General features: G+C 42.4%; 1 pseudogene; it reads right to left on the bottom strand.

The window, feature by feature from the left end:
- Positions 1 to 1,039: 1,039 nt before the first annotated feature.
- Positions 1,040 to 1,156, bottom strand: LOC124608914 (annotated as a pseudogene).
- Positions 1,157 to 17,086: the final 15,930 nt, after the last annotated feature.

Genomic DNA, 17,086 nt, shown 5'->3' with positions numbered 1-17,086 from the left:
GCATTGCATTTACATAAACCTTTACACGAAATTTTAATGAGTGTGCAGAGGTACAAACGCATTGCGTGGACTTCGTGTACAGTTCATTTTAGGTAATACATTATTGCGTATGAAATTTAGTCAACACATCGAATTCGTTTTTAAAGCTGAGAGCAGAACGATAGCTATCACCATTCTTCAGGTATTGAATGATATGTCGGCGGACGGGCTGTGTGGTGACCGCGCGTGGGTCACTCGCGATGTGACCTGCTCGTCGTAAACCATGTGGCAGTATCAACCGCGAATTTCGTAAACGGTTCAAGAAATCGAAACGTGTCTTTTTGCAAACGATAACTTGTAAAAAGTCATTTATTTCGTCGCATGATAAATATCCAAAATCTATTTATCTACCGAGATATGAAAGTAACTAAAGTTTTTCAGAACGTGTAGATGAATTTTTTAAACAGCATTTAATAGCATGTGGAATGAGAGGTTAAACTGGAACTAATTTGCTGGTATGTCATAAGATGTAATTTGCTAAGTATCTACAGCTATTGATTATTTCCTTTGGTAAGTAACAAACTTTTTTCCTTGATCCAGTGTACTTCATTGGTTCATCCCTCTTGTAGTTAAAGTTGTGCCGTAATTTCCTCCTCCTCCTCTATTTAGTTCCGTACCTCTTCTTTAGTTCCACAATCCTCGTATCTAATCTTCAGCATTCTTATTGATCACCACGGTTTGAAAGTGTCCATTGTCTTCTTGACAGAACTGTTCATCGTCCACTTTTCACTTACATACAAGGCTGCACTCCACACAAATACCGCACTCCACACAAATACCTTTGTAAAATAGTACCCAGCACTCCGTCTTCAGGCCGCAAGTGACCCATCGGGACCATCTGACCGCCGTGTCATCCTCAGTTGAGGATGCGGATAGGAGGGGGGTGTGGTCAGTACACCTCTCTCCCGGTCGTTATGATGGTTTTCTTTGACCGAAGCCGCTACTATTCGGTCGAGTAACTCCTCAATTGGCATCAAAAGGCTGAGTGCACCTCGAAAAATGGCAACAGCGCATGGTGGCTGGATGGTCACCCATCCAAGTGCCGGCCACGCCCAACAGCGCTTAACTTCGGTGATCTCACGGGAACCGGTGTATCCACTGTGGCAAGGCCGTAGCCAAAATAGTACCCAACCATTTGAATTTATATTCCATGTGAACAAATTTTCTTTTTAGAACGCTTTTCTTGCTATTGACAGTATTCATTTTATATCCTCTCTACTTCTGCCTTCTCAATTACTGCTTCCCTTTCAAGTCATTGATGTCTTAGAAATACAGTTTGGTTTCTGTACAAGTTGTAGATAATCTTGTGGCCCTGTGTTTTATCGATGACATCTCCAGAGCTTCAAAGAATGTTTTAATTAAGATTGTCAAAACCTTTCTCTAAACACGCAAATGCCATAAACACAGTTTCACAGCTCTTCAGTGTGTCTACTTAACTAAGTAGTAGGATCAGTATTGCCTTGTGCGTTCAGACATCTCACAGGAATCTAACATTGTGCTTATGTTAGTTTGTACAACCCCTCCCCCTCTCCTCTCTACATATTCCTTCCACTTTCTAGCCTTCTCTTACTTGCTTGGTTCTGGCTTGCCAAATAAGTTCTTGACAGTTGCTTCTCCTTTGAGCAAAGTTCTCTTTCTTCTTTCTCATTTTCATTCTCCTATGTTTTCCAAGTGCAAAACCGCGTTTCAATTTTGGACTTTCTGTCAGCGTCATGTTTCGACATTTCTATTTCTCATGGCCTACTTTATTTGCTGCATTTTTATATTTTTCACTCTTGTCATATTTAATATATCACGTTTTATCTATCGATTTCTACTGTACCTTTTTCCTGTTCACATACTCTGCTGCATTCACCACTTCTTCTCTCAAAGATATCCATTCGTATTCTAGCGGATTCCTTCCTCTGTTTCAGTCAGTCGTTGCATTACGGTAACTTTAAGATTATCGAAAAACTGTGGGTCTTGACTTATTCAAGTTTCATTTCCTTAATTTTCTACCGTTTACTGTCTCTTTAATTGTAAACTGCAGCTCGGAACCAATAAATTATTGTGGGTTTGCGTCTGCACCGGAAAATGTCTTATAATTTAAAATCTGGTTTCGAAAACTCTGTTCCAAATATATATTATTCTTTCGGGATTCTTAAGCAAGGTACTGGCGATGATTACATTATGCTCTGTGGGAAATTCTATCAGGTGGGTTCCACTTTCATCCCTTCCCCCTAGCCTATGTGTTCTTACTGTTTTCGTGTACCTGCTACCGTATCACATTTTAAATTTTTGTCTCGCTTAACTATCTGAATAATCTCTCTTATCGTACATTATTTCAGTGTGTTAGGAGATAGTGAACAGTCATGAACGGTAGTCCTGAAATCTGTTTACGGTGAAATGAGAAAACATGAATGATGAAATACGTGAAAGGGTACATTGAACAGAAAATGAAAAATTGGTATGTCTTCATCCCAATTCGTCTTTCCTTCATGCAGGTGTGAGATATAGTTAATCAAACGCACCGGGCATTTCAGTGGGTCCCGCCCCGTACCTCAGTGGCTGACGTCATTGGCTACCGCGAACGTCTGCCGCTTCCAGATGGGAACGCCAATTCTGCGAGCCGCCGCGTCAAACCGGAAAACGCTTGCCGCTGCCGTTGCCGCACGCCGCGCTCTAGTGGGAACAGGCCTTAACGCGGGGCGCGACGCTCCGATGTCTTGATCTCCACGCCTCAGTGTGAGACTACGCCAAACTGCTATGATCTCCGATGGTTAGTTCCGCCGTTAACAGAGATGAGGCTCTGCGGCAACTTGAGATATTCCGTTGTCTCTGCGTCAACTCTTCCGTAGCGCCGCACCGCGAACGATGATTGAATTACACACCTTCCGTTATTTGCGTCAGTGGTGGGGTTACAACACGGCCCACGCTGCTCGGTTGTCTTGACGTGAGCTCTTCAATGGCGCCGCAGTACGACCGATAACTGAACGGGTGCAACTTCACTCGTTAACATCCAGCTTCAGTCGGGGGTCGGTTCACGACGCTCAGTTGTTCACTCGTCAGCTCACTGTGGTAATGCCGTATGCAGTATTACCAACTGCCACGATTGTCACTAATTCGATTACTGTTGTAGGAATTTCATTGCCACTTCTCTGACCTCACGTTCTTGGCACCGCACTGCCGTAATATTATCTTATGTTGATTTCACTGTGCATTCCCGTTATTGTTCGTGAGGCACAAAAAAATGGTTCAAACGGCTCTGAGAACTATGGGACTTAACATCTGAGGTCATCAGTCCCATAGAACTTAGAACTACTTAAACCTGACTAACCTAAGGACATCACACACATCCATGCCCGAGGCAGGATTCGAACCTGCGACCATAGCGGTCGCGCGGTTCCAGACTGAAACGACTAGAACCGCTCGGCCACACCGGCCGGCCGTCAGACACAAATACAAAACAATTTGACTAGACAGGTCGTGCGTTTTAGTGAACGCGTCATAAACCAAAGTAAGCAAATTAAAAATCCAAGTTTCCAGTCATGTAACTGACCTAAAAGGAAAGAATCACAACTAGGAATTCAGAACTGCAAAAAGGCACTAAAGGGTATCCATGAATCGGCAAAAGAATTTACTGAGAACTTTAATAACCTAAAACTTGTAAAACATTTTTAAATCGACACTTCATCATGCGGTAACTCAAGTAGAGGCTCATCTTACCAAACACCGGAAGAAGTTAGACGAGTTATTAATAGAGAAAGATGATCATAGCACAGAAATTTTAATACCAGAGTGAAAAGGAACGATACAACAAAGCATTACTGAAGTCTATGAAGATCAAAGTTCTTCAGTTCAGGCAATAAAAAGCGATTTAGGACAAGTGTAGAAAACACTGACAAAAGAGTTTCCTAAGTGGAAGAACAGTATACAGACTCATTTTATTGCTCAAATAAATAATACGGAAAAGACTGGAATGTGATTAAGAAAAAAGTAGTGAAGGGTATTGCCCATGTAGTTAGGACTCGTAATATCTGTCATAATAAAGTCTGTGCTGAAAATATGTAAACTGACGAAGTGTATGATAGAAATTGAACACAAAAAATATCAACTAATGATATGCGGACAGAAACTACGTTTTTTTCTGTTTTGCTTGAAAAGGTCTTTTATAGCATAGACAATTCAAGCTGTTTTTTACAGAAAAGAAAAATTATTTTTATTAATTCTTTCAAATGCGTGTTACCTAAAATATAGTCCGACCAACACGAAATACAGTTTGTCACAGGATTTGCACAGGGTGAAACGCACACTATTTCTTCTGTTTTGTCACATGAAAGTCTAGTTAAATACACGGAATTCCGAGTATTCACATCCAGACAAGTAATAATAAGAATGAAAAGGAAAACTACAATAGTTGCAAAGGGGTTACTTTTTTCAGTTAACCAAAAATTTTGTTGCCATTATATGTCACAAGACGGGAAAGTCAGTTTGGTGATGCAAGGAATGACGCTGCGATTCGTTGCACTAGACATTCGGAGCGTGGTACACCTTGTATTAATAAAATGTACTGGACCGCAATAGATTACGATTCTCCTGACATGACATAATCACAATATAGACACTCGAGAATGGAGGGGGTTGGTATAATTCCATATAGTAAAAATTCTGCATGATGGTAATTATTTATTAGTTTATCCAACTACTAGAAAAATAAAGGGATTATATTCCCAAAAGGACATAAAGGAATACTTTCTACTAGTGCTTGCAAGTAATTAATGGAAGTAGAGGATCCACCCAAGGTTCAGGAATCATAACTCTTTATGTGATGTCTTAATTGTTACATGCGCAGACAGAGTTCTTCTATGCCATAACTGAACTACAGGGAAATAAAACAGCTATTGATCTGCCTTCATGGAAAAAGTAATATGTCATTTCTATATCTGAAACGCTTTAGTTCCATTATCCAGTGTGAATATCTTTCGTCTCAGTTTTCTTATTGTTATTATTGATAATAATAACTAGGACGCACTAGTAACTAGTTGCCGTACATTAACAGGGACGTTAATGTTATGGTGATTGATGAAGTATAATGACTTTTCTGGAGACTAGAAATCTACTGTGTAGGAATAAGCATGGGTTTCGGAAAAGACGATCGTGTGAAACCCAGCTAGCGCTATTCGTCCACGAGACTCAGAGGGCCATAGACACGGGTTCCCAAGTAGATTCCGTGTTCCTTGACTTCCGCAAGGCGTTCGATACAGTTCGCCATAGTCGTTTAATGAACAAAGTGAGAGCATATGGACTGTCGGACCAATTGTGTGATTGGATTGAATACTTCCTAGATAACAGGACGCAGCATGACATTCTCAATGGAGAGAGGTCTTCCGAAGTAATAGTGATATCGGTTGTGCCGCAGGGGAGTGTTGTGGGACCGTTGCTGTTAGCAATATTCATAAATGACCTTGTGGATGACATCGGAAGTTCACTGAGGCTTTTTGCGGATGATGCTGTGGTATATCGAGAGGTTGTAACAATGGGAAGTTGTACTGAAATGCTGGACGATCTGCAGCGAATTGACGGATGGTGCAGGGAATGGCAATTGAATCTCAATGTAGTCAAGTGTGATGTACTGCGAATACATAGGAACAAAGACCCCGTATCATTTAGCTACAATATAGCAGGTCAGCAACTGGAAGCAGTTAATTCCATAAATTATCTGGGAGTACGCGTTAGGAGTGATTTAAATGGATTGATCATATAAAGTAGATCGTCGGCAAAGCTGATGCCGGACTGAGATTCATTGGAAGAATCCTAAGGAAATGCAATCCGAAAACAAAGGAAGTAGGTTGCAGTACGCTTGTTCCCTCACTGCTTGAATACTGCTCAGCAGTTGGGATCCATACCAGATAGGGTTGATAGAAGAGATAGAGAAGATCCAACGGAGAGTAGCGCGCTTCGTTACAGGATCATTTAGTCATCGCGAAAGCGTTACGGAGATGATAGATAAACTCCAGTGGAAGACTCTGCAGGAGAGACGCTTAGTAGCTTGGTACGGGCTTTTGTTGAAGTTTCGAGAACATACCTTCACCAAGGAGTCAAGCAGTATATTGCTCCCTCCTACGTATATCTCGCGAAGAGACCATGAGAATAAAATCAGAGAGATTAGATCCCACACGGAGGCATACCGACAATCCTTCTTTCCACGAACAATACGAGACTCGAATAGAAGGGAGAACCGATAGAGGTACTCAATGTACCCTCCGCCACACACCGTTTGGTGGCTTGCGGAGTATGGATGTAGATGTAGATGAAAAGTATTACGGTCTCTGTAATATTAGGTTAGGTTTATTAAAGGGTATCAGAGTCGATTGGCACGGCCCTAACAGACAGTTAAATGCAGTATGTTCGCGACGATTTTGGAGGGGACGAGCGAATCGGCCTTCCGCCAGGTATGGGCTTTCAGTGATGTATATGTGACAGATATACAACACGTTTTGTAGAACGTTGGTTGGTGGTTGGTTTGGGGAAGGAGACCAGACAGCGTGGCCATCGGTCTCATCGGATTAGGGAAAGATTGGGAAGGAAGTCGGCCGTGCCCTTTCAGAGGAACCACCCCGGCATTTGCCTGGAGCGATTTAGGGAAATCACGGAAAACGTAAATCAGGATGACCGGACGCGGGATTGAACCGTCGTCCTCCCGAATGTGAGTCCAGTGTCTAACCACTGCGCCACCCCGTTCGGTTTTGTAGAACGCATAAGTGGTAAAACAAGTACTGTGTCATATAGACGCAGGCTCTTTGTTCACATGAACTAAAACCAAATATTAGTATTACCAGAGGACTGGGTAGGTAAGTAATGTTACAGCAAACGTTCCGAATACCATAAGAAGTATGTGTACTGGTCTGAAGACTTTGGTGTATCAAATAACTTAGCTGAAAAGTTAATGAACTATGTCTAATGGAATCTATATAACCGATTAACTAAAAACTGGTAAAATCATTTGCGGACCTTTTTTTTCATATAGAGGTGAGCTCCTGTGTGATGTGATGTAGGCTACAGACGTAAATGTAATGAGTAATGACTAACATTGTGTCCTTTTATTTATCTTGTCCTGCAATGAGTTAGCTACAGTCTATTCGCACCATATGTTTAAAGTTTGGAAACTGAGAAAAGGATCTCAATTGATGTGATCATTCCGAGGAAACAGTACAGTAATCAGCAGAAGAAGACTGCAAGAGGTAGTACAAAACTGAGATGGCAATATATTAATGCAAATTCCCAATTCTGTTTTAAGAATACAAATAATCAGTCATCAGCCGCCCAAATTTTTATCAAATTAATTTAATAAAAATTTGAGCAGCTGACTAGTGATTCTTCACAGCAGCTGATTGGAAGCCATGAATAAAACTTCATAGTTCTGTATTCATACCGACTGATCTAACATGTAATGTTGTAAATAACACAAGTCTGCGACATAAAAATTGTTTCAAATTTATTAAATGATTTTATAGTGTTTTACGCTGATTTCGTAAAAAATAGTGAAAGAATTCCATAACGCACAGTTATTTCACAAACTGCTTGTCTAGTTTCAGCTTTTTTTCGATGTTTCGGCACTCTAGTTTGTTTGAATTTTGGTTTTTAGGATCTCCATAAACTGTTATTTAGCGGTTTTTATACTATATATACGTAAAATAAAGAGTAATTAGGAGAAACCAGCAGTACTTTCATGTCAGTGGTCAGTGGTTAGTGCCTGTATGTCGCGCTGCCCCTTCTTCCGCTATCACCAAGCATTGGGCTTCTGAGCTTCTGCTGTTGTCCATCACTTCAAAATACCTCTTCACTCTGAGCTGTTCACGTGTTGTTGTTACTCGTGATTTAAAGTAGTAACTGTTTACTTGTGTTGTGAAGTTGTTTTATGGACAATGGCTACCAGAGGATGTATAAACTCGTCAGATTGCTTCTGCTACATTTTTGGTAACTGTACCGTTATAAAGCAACAAAGAAACATTTCCGATTGTGTTGTAAAAGTATATTTCGCCTATTTTGGTATAACGTTAGACAATGAAGATAAGCCTTGGGCCCCACACAAAGTTTGTTCAGTGTGTGTTGAAGAACTGAGGCAATGGTTTCAACGTAAAAAGCAGTCCTTACGTTTTGGAGACCCATTGTTTGGAGGGAGCTCAAAAATCAAAGTGATTCTTGATCTACCAACGTACAAGGTTTCAATTTGAAAAACAAAAGGGATATTTCTTACCGTAACATTCAATCAGCCATTCGCGCTGCTCCTCATGGAGCTGAAGTACCAATACCCACTCCTCCAGTTTCTTTGGATGATATAGATGATCGCGAGCCATTGGCTGAGCAAGGAAATAGTGAAGAAGACAGGTTTTGCTACGATCCTGGCAAAACCGATCCCATTCCATTCTCACAATCTGAACTGAACGATTTAGTTAGAGATCTGGGCCTTTCTAAAGAATCGGCAGAGGTTTTAGGATCTAGATTGAAAGATAAACATATGTGGCTCTGGGTGCATCCTTTTCGATGGAGGAAAGGAGTTTGTGTCTTTCTTCTCTCAAGAAGGTGACCTGGTGTTTTGCAGTGATGTTCCTGAACTTATGGCGCGTATCAAAATATATTATGCTCCAGATGAGTGGAGACTTTTATTGTTTCTTCAAAAAGAAGCCTTAAAGCAGTACTTCTACACAATGACAGTAAGTATACTTCTGTTCCAGTTGGACACTCGGTTCACTAAAAAGAATGTTACGGAAACTTTGAACAGGTTTTAAGCAAACTCTGCTATTCAGACCACAAATGGACATTATGTAGTGATTTAAAAGTGATTTCAATGTTGCTTGGTCAACAAAGCGGCTATACAATGTTCCCTTGCTTTCTCTGTGAATGGGACAGTAGAGACAGAAAGCAAATCCACGTAATAAAAGCTTGGCCCTTGAGAAAAACCTTATAGGTAGGGGTTAAAAATGTTGAGAGAAAAAGTCTTGTGGATCCCAAAAAGGTGTTACTTCCACCACTTCACATTAAGTTGGAGCTGATGAATCAATTTGTTAAGGCATTGCCAAAAGAAGGGGAGTGTTTCAGATATCTTTGTTGACAGTTTCCTGGTTTATCCGATGCAAAGCTAAAGGAAGGAATCTTTGTCGGACCAGACATTAGAAAACTAGTGACAGATCCCAACTTTGTGGACAAAATGAAAACAAAAGAAAAGTTAGCATGGACATATTGTAAATTAGTGGTTACCGGTTTCCTAGGAAACAAAAGAGATCCAAACTACCAGACAATCGTCGCAGACATGCTCGACAACTTTACGAAGCTGGGCTGTAACATGAGCACTAAAGTTCATTTTCTCCACTAACATCTTGTCTACTTCCCTGCAAATCTCCGTGATGTAAGTGAAGAGCAGGGCGAAAGATTCCACCAAGACATCAAAGGAATAGAGAGAAGATATCAAGGAAGATGGAACGTCAGCATGATAGCGGACTACTGCTGGATGATTGCAGCCGTAAATGCAATAAAAGAAGCTTCGACAGAAAGCGAAAGCCTTATTATAAGGACTTGGATGAGCTTAATGAGAAATGGAAGTGTACTGCAAATGCAGTTTAGAACACGATTTACAAATAAAATAAAACTTTATAACGTTGGAAAAAATGTGCTAAATTGCTTAAATTTCGTTATTGTACCCTAAAATACTCCCTTTTTTGTGAGAAAACCTGACGTAAAAAAATGGATTGCATTTTTGAGATCAGCACTGAAGAGTTTATAAAGGTCAGTTATCAAATTTCAAACAACTTTTAAAAAATATATTTTTGCAGACAGGTGTAACAGTTAATAAGAATTTGATTCGCCAGCTGGAATTTTTGAAACTTAACTAACAATACTGATCCAGAAAGTTAAGAAAAATCAGAGAAGCACATGATAATTAGATTTATTTTATCCGGTGATTTGTAAATATGTATACAGATACTTCGCATGTAGTAACTGAACAATGATAATGTTTTCTACTTATTCTTTATTAATAGATAACCAAATAAGAGATACCGTAGAATTTCATGTATGGGACTCAAGTAAACGGATTTTACCCATTACATTTCGCAGTGAAGATTACTTTTTGCCTCCGTTCATTAAGACTGGTGTCTGCACGTATTGGTGCTTGCTATATAACACTTCGCGTCTTGAAAGCTATTTTGAATCATTCATTAGCATATGAAAGAATGGCATTGCCTTGCTGTATATATTCGACGTGGGCACTCTATAATATGCTGAAATATGATCCTGTCTTAATAATATAAAAATACGATATATTACCACATACACTCCTGGAAATTGAAATAAGAACACCGTGAATTCATTGTCCCAGGAAGGGGAAACTTTATTGACACATTCCTGGGGTCAGATACATCACATGATCACACTGACAGTACAATAGGCACATAGACACAGGCAACAGAGCATGCACAATGTCGGCACTAGTACAGTGTATATCCACCTTTCGCAGCAATGCAGGCTGCTATTCTCCCATGGAGACGATCGTAGAGATGCTGGATGTAGTCCTGTGGAACGGCTTGCCATGCCATTTCCACCTGGCGCCTCAGTTGGACCAGCGTTCGTGCTGGACGTGCAGACCGCCTGAGACGACGCTTCATCCAGTCCCAAACATGCTCAATGGGGGACAGATCCGGAGATCTTGCTGGCCAGGGTAGTTGACTTACACCTTCTAGAGCACGTTGGGTGGCACGGGATACGTGCGGACGTGCATTGTCCTGTTGGAACAGCAAGTTCCCTTGCCGGTCTAGGAATGGCAGAACGATGGGTTTGATGACGGTTTGGATGTACCGTGCACTATTCAGTGTCCCCTCGACGATCACCAGTGGTGCACGGCCAGTGTAGGAGATAGCTCCCCACACCATGATGCCGGGTATTGGCCCTGTGTGCCTCGGTCGTATGCAGTCCTGATTGTGGCGCTCACCTGCACGGCGCCAAACACGCATACGACCATCATTGGCACCAAGGCAGAAGCGACTCTCATCGCTGAAGACGACACGTCTCCATTCGTCCCTCCATTCACGTCTGTCGCGACACCACTGGAGGCGGGCTGCACGATGTTGGGGCGTGAGCGGAAGACGGCCTAACGGTGTGCGGGACCGTAGCCCAGCTTCATGGAGACGGTTGCGAATGGTCCTCGCCGATACCCCAGGAGCAACAGTGTCCCTAATTTGCTGGGAAGTGGCGGTGCGGTCCCCTACGGCACTGCGTAGGATCCTACGGTCTTGGCGTGCATCCGTGCGTCGCTGCGGTCCGGTCCCAGGTCGACGGGCACGCGCACCTTCCGCCGACCACTGGCGACAACATCGATGTACTGTGGAGACCTCACGCCCCACGTGTTGAGCAATTCGGCGGTACGTCCACCCGGCCTCCCGCATGCCCACTATACGCCCTCGCTCAAAGTCCGTCAGCTGCACATACGGTTCACGTCCACGCTGTCGCGGCATGCTACCAGTCTTAAAGACTGCGATGGAGCTCCGTATACCACGGCAAACTGGCTGACACTGACGGCGGCGGTGCACAAATGCTGCGCAGCTAGCGCCATTCGACGGCCAACACCGCGGCTCCTGGTGTGTCCGCTGTGCCGTGTGTGTAATCATTCCTTGTACAGCCCTCTCGCAGTGTCCGGAGCAAGTATGGTGGGTCTGACACACCGGTGTTAATGTGTTCTTTTTTCCATTTCCAGGAGTGTAGTTATATGTATGTCCTCACAGTACAATAAAAGACGTAAGTATGTAAATAATTGTAAATTGAGGTATTAAGTTGATTAGCTATCAGACTGCTCGTGACTGAGGCCTGACCATACAAATTTGATTCCTCCAATACAAGTAAGTAACTGTGCCATTTATGTTCGGAACTCTTACTGAAAGTGAAAAATGTGAAACGGTGATAAGTAGTGATGCGAAATCACTGTATCGCCTACTGGCGAAGCTAGTTGCAAATAAAAGTACATTGTGGAGACATAAGTCATGGGATAGCGGTATGTACATATACAAATGACGGTAGTATCGCATACGCAAGATGTAAAAGAGCTGTACATTATCAGAGCTGTCATTAATATTCGGGTGATTCATATTTCTGCATTATTATGGTCGTACGACTGGGTTTATAAGACTTTGAACGCGGGATGGTATTTTGAGCTGTAGTCCGATGCACGAACGATGGTGTTCGTTCATGTCGAGGGGCGGATGGGGATGGCATTGTTGACGATTCTAAGCGACAGATGCGGTACGCGCATGAGCTTGATTTCTGCTTGATGAAGGCGTATGTCCTGCAAATTATGTCTCTCACTTGCTTATGCAGAATTTATCACTTATCACCACAATCAGCCATGGCAAGACGCAGCAAATGGAATCGAAATTCACTAAGAAAGTCGCTACCATCACGTTTAATGCCCCCATTAACTATAGAATTCACATCAGAGTGCTCAGGACACTTCTGAGCTCTTATTGGCTGCTGGAGGATATGTGACGTAGGTACGTAGAAGAAGCCTCAAATCCACCGCCATCGTTCGCGACTCCAGCTATAGACGCATTAGCGTTTAATGTTCCGAGATCCACAGTGTCAAGAGTGTGCCCGTAAATACCTAATTTTAGACGTTACCTCTCGTTACGAACAACGCAGTGGCCGAAGGCCTTCACTTAAGACCAAGACCAGCGAGGTTTGAATGGAGTTTTCAGTACTTACAGACAAGCAACTCTGCGTGAAATAATCGTTAAAATCAGTGGGTGAGTACGACGAAATTCGGTTTTAATGGACTATGGCAGCAGAGGACCAACGCGAGTGCTTTGCTGACAACACCAGACCACCTGCTGTGTCTCCCCTGGGCTCATGACCATATCGGTTGAACCCTAGACTCCTGAACCGTGTCCTGACCAAATGAGTCCCGCTTTCAGTTGATGGTAGGGTTCGAGGGTGGCACAGACCCCACAAAGTCATGGACCCAAGTTGTCAGTAAGGCACTTCGCAAGCTAGTGGTGGCTCTATAAAAGTGTGAGCTGCACTTACACGTAATGGATTGGGTTCACTGGTCCAACTAAATCGATCATTGACTGGAAGTGTTTATGTTCGCGTACTTGGAGACCACTTGCAGCCATTCATTGACTTAATGGTCCCAAACAACGCTGTCATGTGACTGGGCCACACAGTTGTTTAAGATAGGTTTCAGGTACATTCTGGACGATTCGAGCGAATGCTTTGGCCACACAGGTCGCCCGACATGGATCCCAGCGAACTCTTTTGGGACATAATCGAGAGGTCAGTTCGTCCATAACACACTGCACAGGCAACACTGTCTCAATTCTGGACGGACTTACAGGCAGCGTGCCTCAAAATTTCTGCAGGGGACCTTCAACGACTTGTTGAGTCCATGTCATGTCCAATTGCAGCGCTACGTCTGGCAAAAGAATGCCCGACAGGATGTTAAGAGATATCTCATGAGTTTTGTCACCTCAATGTGTGTTTTACTTTGCTGGAAAGACGCAAGAACGCACAGTGAAAGAAGTCGCAAAGGTCTTTGCTTCTTCTTGTAAGTAACAACAAATGTTGCGAAATCGCTGACGGCGTACACACCTAGTCGTCCGGAATGCTAAGCAGATCAACATTGAATATGTACGAGCCGATCGGAGTGACAGCGTTGCGTAACCTGGACTGAGAGCGGCTCCGTGCGTTGGTTTTAATTTAATTGTTGTCGGCGTCCTCAGAAAAACATCTGTATTCTTGACGTTCAACGAACAAATAACAGGAGTTTGAAAATTGACTAAATCACATATACACGCAAAGACACACACACACACACACACACACACACACACACACACACACACACACACACACACACACACTATATGCTGTGCCCGTCATTGGTTATCTATAGACTGGTCATTAACTAATAAAGAATACTTGAAACTCTATAACCATTTTCCGTAAATAAGTTGTGGTAAAGTTATAACTGTCATGCTCATGAAATGAGCCTCTCATTAAGCTCACAAAACTTCCCCGAAGAACTGTGATACAAAATGATCTTGACTTGCGTCAGTTATAGAAAATAGTTTAAACATATCTTGAAGTGAACATTTTTTGCTGCATACACAATACATAGTGTGCGCAACAACTCTAGTTTCTGTCTATGTATCTTTGCATGTAATTCTGGAATCCTGTCCTGAGCTGCCTCGAGGTGTTCTGTCCACAAAAAGCCTTTCCTGGAGGGTCCAGGCTTCCGATGAAGGATCCAGTCCTCCGAATCCTGCCTGTTGTCGGTAACGCAACCAGCAGCAGTTCCTTTCATCTGAAACTTCCATGAAAACTGACTGTGGTGTCGATAGCTAGGTTGCCACGGCGTAGCTGCCAGTTAAGTTGGCACTACGACGGACAAAGACGACAGCGCCCTCCAGCAGGCGCTGTTCAGCTCTACCAGCACCACTGTAGATTCAGCCCATTTCAGCGAGAGCAGACGGCCTGGAGCATCGCTTAAACTACTGTGTGTGTGTGTGTAGACTTGCTATTGAGACCTACTCCCAACGGGATGTACGCAAAGTTATGTAACCATTTATTAACTTGTTTTTGCCTGTAGTAAACATCTAATATTTCAGTCGCAGTACCGAAGTGCTTGTCCCCTCCTGCTCCTACTAGCTTTCTTCATTCGGCCTAACCTTCAGTTTGCAGGAGCAGATCCACACGCCGCCTTCCAGGCGGCATACAAAACTGACATAAATAAAAGAACTTACTATTTTATCTAAAACTCTATTAAAGACAATTCCTGTGCCCTTGTGTTATGTAACGAGTGTTCACAAAATTGAAACGGATATCAAAACTTTTTCTTTTAATGTGACCGACATCGCTACTGAAAATTTAAAACTCTTAGCAAAGTTGGAAAAGTAAATGTGCTGAAAACTTTATTTTTGTTTATGCATATATTCGTGTACGGTGTGTAGGTTAACGAAGGACGCCGTAACTTGCAACTGATTATTTATGTCAATTGATTTACAGGAGCCTAGAATTGAACATTTGTATTAACTGAGTAAGGTCTGAAGGTCCCACTGCAGTTTTTACTCTCGGAGTTCTTCAGCTGACCTCTGCCCGGATTGGGGGACTATAATCAACTAAGCTCCAGAACGTATCATGATGATCCAGACCTTTATACAGAAGTATCTGACATTTGCACCGAACACGGTTTTGCAAATCACATATCGAAATAGTCAGCAACCAGCTGCACACAAGAAATGTTATTTCGTTAACTGGTTTCAGGAAGTTAGTGCCCTCCTTCAGAATATTATCGCTATCGCATTTCTTCCGTGTGACAATACGAGTATTATGCATGCCGCATAATGCTGTTCTTATGTGGTTCATAGTTCATAACGACAGCAATATGCTGCAGACATCTTACTGCTGACACTCGCAAATAACGCGACGCTTATAACCTTCTGAGGAGGGCAGTAAGTGCTTGAAATCGCTCAAGGAAATAAAGTTTCTTTTATGCAACTGATTGCTGATTATTTCCATACACACAACTACAGTAGCTAAATATGGATAAAATATTAAAAAACATACATCCTACAAAATATACTTGATCGATGTACACTTTAACAGTGAAACGTACCTAAGGCTGAAAGCAATCAAGAGGGCAGTCCATTTTTTGTGAGTTAATTTTAGGAGCACCATTAATATTTTCTTTTATGATGAAAACAGAAGACTTGCATGAAATGTACGCTCAGAATGTTGATAACTCTGGATATATCTTCCTTCTTTTCTCTTGTTAGCTTGTACGTTATCTGTTCGCCTCCTATCCTCCATCTGTACAGACTTGTGTAAGTTAACGTTTTGGGGAATAATAGTTAACTACGATCAAACAGCCTCATTGTACGCTGCTTATTTGGTTCCGTGTCTCATATGATGTATTTGTATTCTAACCGTTCGTACTTCCGAAGTGTTGGTAAGTTTCTTTCGTGACTAGAATTAACCGGCCGGGACGTAGTCCATTTAGCCACCATTACGGCTATGTCACTGAGAAAAGTATAAATTGCAGTTATCATACAGAATATGCTTGTTGTTTTATTTTGCTAATCATGAAGTCCTATGCAACGGAGAAAACAAGTTTGGCGCATTTATAGCATGTAAAATTCACGGTCGCAGAATAATTAACCAAAGCAGTTCCTTGTAAATCACAATATATCGTGTTTTTCACTTAACCCTTGATCTGGGCCGTCAGTGTAGTATTTGCGTTATAATGTCTGATTCAGTTACGTCATTCCACGCTGGTCCCACAATATGGACGAGTTCCTGGCAGGGAATTACAACTTACCAACTAAAGTAACAGCTGAACCTTTTGAGGTTGGTCCAGACAATTCGGTAACATGCAGTCTGGTGTAATGCGACTTGTATGTAGTCACGCAGAAGGTATCGTGAAGCCACCGACCTCAACGAGTCAGATATCTAACCTTTGGTATCTAAATTACTGCGTTTGAGAATTGGAAGCGACAGTGTTGGGTACCTAGTGGCGACATGTACCCTTCAGAGATCTCGCATGACAGTGGGATCCCCACCAGCCAGCGGCTACATCTGTAGACGATAAAACGGCAGTTACGATAGCACATGGTCTTACTGATATGCCATTTCGACACGTTGTAGTAGAATATTTTTCTCCCTCAACCTTCTGAGTGTTTTGATGCGGCTTGCAACGACTTCCCCAAGTGTGCAAACGTCTTATACCAGCTCTTATCCCCACCGTCCTCACACACTTGTTCGCTGTATTTCAATCTCTGTCCCCTACTGTTTTTACCGTCTACGGCTCCCTCTAGTACTATGGAAGTTATTCACTGAAGACTTAATAGATACCCTTACGTCACGTCAGTTCTTCTTGTCAATGTTTTCTACACATTTCTTCCTCCGCAATTTATTCGAATAACCACTTCTAATCATAATAGCGCACCAAATTTTCATCATCCTATTACGGCGCTGCATCTCAAACGCTTCTGTTGTCTTCTTTTCCGATTTTCCCACAGTCCTCGTT

The sequence above is a fragment of the Schistocerca americana genome, chromosome 3, assembly GCF_021461395.2.
Source record: "Schistocerca americana isolate TAMUIC-IGC-003095 chromosome 3, iqSchAmer2.1, whole genome shotgun sequence".
NCBI classification, from domain to species: Eukaryota; Metazoa; Arthropoda; class Insecta; order Orthoptera; family Acrididae; genus Schistocerca; species Schistocerca americana.
Note: the sequence above shows the minus strand (reverse complement) of the source record. Positions and strands in the feature narration are given on the sequence as shown.